Below are 7,254 nucleotides of genomic sequence, written 5' to 3' on the forward strand. Positions count from 1 at the left end.
GGAGGAAGGCCACAGTTAGGAGGGAGTTTTAGCTCAGTTCAAGGTTGTTGTGGTTTTGACAAACTTGAAGCAATATTTACAGAGGCCAAGATTAAAGATACAATGATGTCTTGTGATGGGAACAAAGCACCAGGGCCAGATGGTTTTAGTATGGGACGTTTTCAAAAAATTTGGAAAGTGATGAGGTGTGATGTGATAAACTTTTTTAATGAATTTCATAAGAATGGAAGGTTGGTTAAGGGTATCAATAGCTCCTTTATAACCCTTATACTAAAGAAGGAGAATCCTAAAGGGCTAACTGATTATAGGCCTATAAGCTTGGTGGGGTCAATATATAAGATCTTAGCAAAGCAGCTATCTCATAAATTGAAAAAAGTGATGCCACACATAATTAGTGAAACTCAGACTGCATTTATAAGTGGGAGGAACATTTTAGATGGTGTGTTAATTGCAAATGAGGTGGTGGATGGGTGGAAGAAGGCAAAGAAGAAGGGGCTAATTATTAAGCTGGACTTTGAAAAGGCCTATAATTCCATTAACTGGGGGTTCTTATTCCATATGATGTCTCAATTTGGGTTTGGAGATAAATGGATTAGTTGGATCAAGGAGTGTGTAACATCTGCTAGAATATCAGTGCTTGTTAATGGGTCTCCAATGGAAGAGTTCAGTCCGCAAAAGGGGTTAAGACAAGGTAACCCTTTGTCCTCTTTCCTGTTTCATTTAGTTGCGGAAGGGCTACATATTTTACTGTCCAGAGCTCAAGCTCTTGGCCTAGTCCAAGGAGTGAAGGTTGGAACTAATGGTGTTATATTATCTCATCTTCAGTTCACGGATGACTCTTTACTATTCTGTGCAGCAGAGGTTGATGAGGTGAGGAACTTGAAAAGGGTGCTTAGATGTTTTGAGGTTCTATCTGGGCTGCGAATTAACTACCATAAGAATGTTGTGTGTGGTGTGGGAGTCCCAGATGAAAACATGGCTACTTTTATCTCAATCTTGAACTACAAAGTGAAAGCACTACCAATCAGCTACCTTGGGTTACCTCTAGGGGCTAATCCAAAGAAGAAATCTACAAGGAAGCCCATCTTGGATAAAATTAAATGTAGGATGGCTGGGTGGAAAAGGAAGTTGCTGTCTTTTGCTGGGAGATTAACACTTGTTAAAGCTGTCCTATCTTCACTACCAATGTACTACTTGTCACTTTTTAGAATGCCTGGAGGGGTTGCTAAAGAAGTTGAAAGGCTCCAAGCAACATTTCTGTGGGGAGTATGAGAAATTAAGAAGAAAATTCATATGGTTAGATTGGGGGAGCTGTGCAAAGGTGTGAAACAAGGAGGGTTAGGCATTAGGAGGGTGGGAGAGGTTAACCTTTGCTTATTACTAAAGTGGTGGTGGAGGTTTGGGTGTGAGAGTGAGGCTTTGTGGAAGAGAGTTATATACAGCAGGTATAAGTTAAAAAATGCAAGTTGGCTACCTCCTACTATGCCTGGGAATAATCAGTCAAATGTGTGGAAAGGAATTATAGTTTTTGGTGAATATGGAAACAATCTTCAAGACGTTTTTGTGAACAATTTTCAGTTGATAGTTGGGGATGGTAGAAGGATCAGCTTCTGGAAGGACAAATGGTATCAGAATCTTTGTTTGAAAGAGAGGTTCCCAAGTCTATATAGGCTATCCCTAGAGAAAAGTGCTACTCTGAGGGTTATCCTTGATAGGAAACAGTCTTTAGGAGTTTGGAACCTTTCATTCAGAAGAGTGTTGTATGAGTGGGAGGAGGTGGGGCTTAATAATCTTCTGAATAATTCGGAAGCAGGACCTGCAATGAGGGTTGATTAACTGGATAGACCTGTCTGGTCAGCATCATCTTCAGGTCAGTTTTCTGTTACCTCTTTGAATAGTTCTGATGCCTGTAATAGTAGCGCAACTCTCCTAATTACTAAGTTGGTGTGGCTTAACTTTATCCCACCTAAAGTTCAAGTATTTGGGTGGTTAGCCTGGAAAAATAGAGTGAAGACTGTGGAGTTTTTTGCAAAGAATTGGTGTTCTGTCTGGAAATGGGGCTAATATGTGTGTGTTTTGCAAGATTAAGGGAGAGTTAGTGAACCATGTTTTGATCTGTTGTCCTTTTGTGTGGAGGGTCTGGACTGTTATGTTGAATTGGTAGGGGACTCAAGGGTCATTACCAGGCTCGATGGACCAGCTGCTGCTATGGTAGGCTGGGGGAAGGATGAAGAGGCTAGAAAGAAAGATTTGGAGTGCTATTCCTTTGGCAGTGCTGTGGTCTACTTGGAAACTTAGAAATGAATGTGTGTTTAAGGCAGCTAACCCAAATTTGATGGAGTTGTGTGAATTGATTAAAACTAGGATTGCTCTGTGGTTGATTCCATATTTGAAAGAGATCCATTTCTCAACCAATGATTTCATCTATAATTTAGGGCAGATCAGAATGTGTTTTAGAGGTGTTGTGCTGAACTGAAATGGGTGGAGTTTGCTGTGTTCAATCAGGGCATCTCTGTTTTGGTTAGCTTGTGAAGAGGCTACTCTATCCTTGGTTGATGATATGCAGATTCAAATAGGGTGAATACCTGGTAGTATGATACAACAGTATGTTTTAGGTGATTTTCTGGTTTGGTTGTATCCATTCAGTGCAGAAGTGCAGGAACTGGGCTGTGTAGATTGAATTGAAGGGCTGCAGTGCATGTCATGGTTCTTCTCTGCTATCTGTTTTTCTTTGTTTTACCCCTGCCCTGGCCCTAGATCTGCTGATGGGAGGTATTGGTTGTGTAGAATGAACTGGAAGGCTCTTGTCTAGAATGAATTGGGAGGTAAGGGCTGCAGTGCAATTCATGGTATATCTCCGCTATCTATCTGTTCATGGTCCTCAGCCTGTGTCTATTAGAATATTTTCTGATGAGACCTGGAGTACACTCTGTTGTCATGCTTTGTCTTATTGTGAGGAATGGAGGTTGAAGGCTTTAGCTCAAGTCTGGTGTTTTTTGGCCTCATATATTTGTTGGGCTACTGTATGGAGTTCAAAACAACAGTTCACTGATCTGGAGCTGCTGTCAAATGGATGAGCTGCTGTCAAATGGTGCATGTCTATTTTAGTTTTGATGGAAGGGTGTGAATTGATCTGGAGCTTCTTGTAAACTGTTGTTGCATGTCTATTTTAGTTTTGTGATGTTGTGTGTTGCTTTGCTATTTGTGTTGGAAGGGTGTAAATTGATCTGGTGTGTTATGATCTGATGGAAGGGTGTGTCTTCAAACTGTTGTTGCATGTCTATTAGGTGGTTGCTGTCAATTAGGTGGTTGTCGTTCTTTTGTTTTGCTTTGTTGTGTTAGTCTTTCACCAACTAAGATGTTGGAGCTTAATCTAGCTCCAAGCTCCTCTTTATTGATGTTGTCTATCATATGTATTCTATATGTGGTTCATCAATAAAGTTTTCTTTTGCCAATCAAAAAAAAAAAGTGTGTTTGTAATGGAGTACAAATGAAAGGTTGTAGAGATTGTATTAGTTATTTTTTTCTCCTCCTCTCACCTACATGTAATTTTTCCTTATTTATTATATAAAATGTTACCACTTTATATCATTTTCATAAATTAGTAGAGTAGCTCCTATTCTGAATCTGGCAATCAAGGATAGTGCATTATGGGTAGCTTAGAGTTCTGGCCAATCCCTAGTATCTGCTTTCTACAAACATACCAATCTTGACTTTGATGATAATGTCAGCTACAGAAGTATGGTATGGATCAAATACCTTCCACCTAAAGTGCAATGTTTTGGTTGGCTTGCAAGGAGAAATAAGGTCAAAACATCAGTGTTTCTACATAGATTGGGAATTCTAGATCGAAACACTTCTACTTTATGCATTTTCTATAAAGCCAGTATTAAAACAGATGAACATGTGCTTATCCTTTGCCCCTTGGTATGGAGAGTTTGGTCTAGCCTATTGAAGTGGTGGAAGGTTACTTGGGTGGTGCCTGGTTCTGTTCAAGGCCTGCTTGACTTGTGGTCAAGGTACTGCTGCAAGAAAGCTGAAAGAAGAATTTGGAGTGCAATTCCTCTGGTAGCTCTTTGGTCAATTTGGAAGCACAGAAATGAGTGCCTCTTTCAAGGTTCTCAACCAAAGTTGCAGGAATTACTGGAGCTCATCATTACAAGAATTGCCATCTGGTATAAAGCTACAACCAAGCAGACTCCATTCTTGATTGATGACTTCCTTCATAACATTGCACAAATCAGATTCTGTTTAGGTGGAAGGACTTAGAAGATCTGTTTTGTTGGGGTTTTGTGGGGTGTTTGTATTTTACAGCATAAATCATCCCTCCTACTGAGCAATTTAAGCTATTCTGTTTATAGCTCTGGGGTGTTTGCAGCTCAGTCACTTTCTAGCAGCTAGGTGAGTGCTGGATCAGTTTGTGAGCCTGGTGTTTGCAGCTTGTGAATCAGCTTGTGAGTGCTGGACCTGTTTTGCTATGCTATTATATGAGCTATATTTGGGATCTGTTTTACTAGCTGCTGGAAATAAGTCTGGTGGACTCTGTTTGCTCTGTAATTTACTCTGTTTGCAGCTCTGTCTCTTTCTGTTCGCAGCTAGTGAGTTTGGTGTTTGCAGCTAAGTGAGTCTGGTGGACTAGTTTGATCTGTTTGCTTGTTGTTGAGTGTAGCTAAGATGGCTATCTTGGTCTTTGTTTTGTTTTTCTGTTTCGTGGGCTTTGCTTCTGCTGTATGCTTATAGTTGGGGTGTTCTTGGTTGGTTTCTCACCAACTTCGATAGTGCTAGCAAATGATAGGATGAGTTCTTTGGTGCCAACCTAGTTGAGATTATTTAGCCCATTGTGATACTTTTACACTTCCCTCTCTTTATTGGTGTTTGTTTGGTATTTTGTACTCCTTCCATTCATCAATAAAGTTTCTTCTTTGCCGTTCAAAAAAAAAAACTCTAACCTAAGATCTCGCCTAACTAGGACATAAGTGCCCCTTATGACAACTTGAAACCTGAGTTTATTTTATTAATGTATCTTTCTGCTTATATTTATACTAATACAATAATGCCTTCACATAATGAACAAAATATAATAAGATAATAGTCATCCAAACATTATTACAAATTTTTATCAAACATTTTGTGTTCTACGATTAGTTGTATAGAGATTAGTGCTGATAAAAAAAATAGATTATTAATAATATTATAATGATCATATTTTTTTTATAATTTTTTGTTTACTATTTTATATGTGGTTTAAATTTAGAGATATTACTTTTTCCTAAATTAAGTTTTCTTCTCCTGAATATTTTAATAATATATTAAAAATTTAGAATTTTTTTTTAATATTATATGAAATTTTAGAATTTCGTTCAACATTACTAAAGTATACATTGATTTTCATTAATTTTTATACAAAATCTCAAGGGATAAGTGAAATGTACTATTTGAGTAGATAATTACAGAACAATCTTGACTTTTTTGGCTTTATAACTTATGAAATCAACAAACATGTTAACAAATGAGAGAGAGAGAGAGAGAGAGAGAGAGAGAGAGAGAGAGAGGGGGAGGGAGGGGGGAGGGGGAGACAGGTCAATGTTATTAAAATTATAAAAGAGATTTCTTCAATTATATTAAACTTCGGGGAGATAATTTATCCTAAAAAAATTGATAGTAGTTTTGAATCACAAAAAATAAATAAATAAAAATAAAAATCTTGCTTGTAAATAAAATATTTAAAAAATTATAAGTAATATTTAATTATCAAAAAACCTCACTTTAAAATTTTGTCTTAAACCCTAGAAAGGTTGAGCCATCCCTTTATGTTAACCAAACTTAAAACAGTTATACATTTTTCATAAAAACAGGTGTTATAAAAAAAAAAATTAAAAAAAATGTACTCATTCTATTTGGTTTTAAGTTTCTATATTCAATTTTTTTTAAATTGAGTTTTTTATTTTTATTTTTCAAATTTTTTTGTTTTTAGTGAATTTTTTAAAAATATTTTAAATTTTATTTTAATTTTTAGATGCATTTAGATGTACGGAAAAAGTAAAAAATTATTTTTAAAAAATAATAAATATACAAGAATATGAAAATGTATTGAATTTTTATATTTTTTATATTTAGTGAATTTTTATATAAAAAAATCACAAATATTATACTTTTTAATTGTATTTATATTAAGTGTATTAAAAAGTAAAAAATTTGCTTAAACTATTAAAAATTCACTAAAAACAAAATTAGAACTAATAGATACCTTATCTATCTCAAATCCTAACGCAACTGTAACTTATCAAAAATGCATTTTCCTAGATAGAAAGAAAGAAAGAAAGAAAGTACTTTCCCTTTCTTGCTTAACAAGTATATTACACGGAAAAAAAACTACCCATCTCATCTCAAATTTGTATACTAGTTTTACAAATCCTACCTGCCCACTCCTCTATTGCCGCAAGAACTGTGTGTTGAGAGAGAGAAGAGAGAGATGGTGAGTCTTAATGAAGAAGTGAAAGACCTCAATGTTCATGTCTTCAAGTGGAACCAAAAGCTTCACAACATAGAAGAATCACAAGGGTTGTTCATGTTTCGCATCAACAACGCATCCAAGAAAGCAACTCGGATCGAACATGGCGGTGTTAGAAAGATCTACTCAGCATCTTTGTTTGAACTCGAAGCATTATCAACCCTAGACTCTACACAATATTTGGTTTCTCAAGTCATTGAAGACAAACAGTTCCATTCCAAAAACACAGCTATGAATCTGAGAAAAGACATATCTGCATATCTGCTAAGTTGTTTCAAGTTCGATATCGAAACACTGTATCAAAATCCCACAATCGTCATAGTGGTAGATGTTTATATTTCGATGACTATGAGGTATACGCGAAAGAGGGTTGCACCATCACCCTTTTCATGGCGCAAGAAGCGAAAAGTTATAGATGATGATGATGATGATGATGATGATGAATCCAAGGGTCTAAAGCGCAGCAAATTGTCTGTCGAAGAAGTTGAAGAGATTCGTGGTGGGTTATTGACCGACCTGGAGGAACCAATGTCGTGCCATGAGTGTCAAGGGCTTCACGAGATTGACGCTGCGATGAGAGTGAAGGAGTTTGATGGAGACGATGATGAAGAACCAGCTGATGATTGTTCGATTTGTTTGGGGGAGATATGTGCAGGAATGATGGTTGCGATAACGCCTTGCTTGCATATGTTTCACAGAGATTGCTTGTTTAAGTGGTTGCCAAAGACTAGTCGATGTCCCTT

Source organism: Camellia sinensis, chromosome 4 (assembly GCF_055761805.1).
Source record: "Camellia sinensis isolate YWXY chromosome 4, ASM5576180v1, whole genome shotgun sequence".
NCBI classification, from domain to species: domain Eukaryota; kingdom Viridiplantae; phylum Streptophyta; class Magnoliopsida; order Ericales; family Theaceae; genus Camellia; species Camellia sinensis.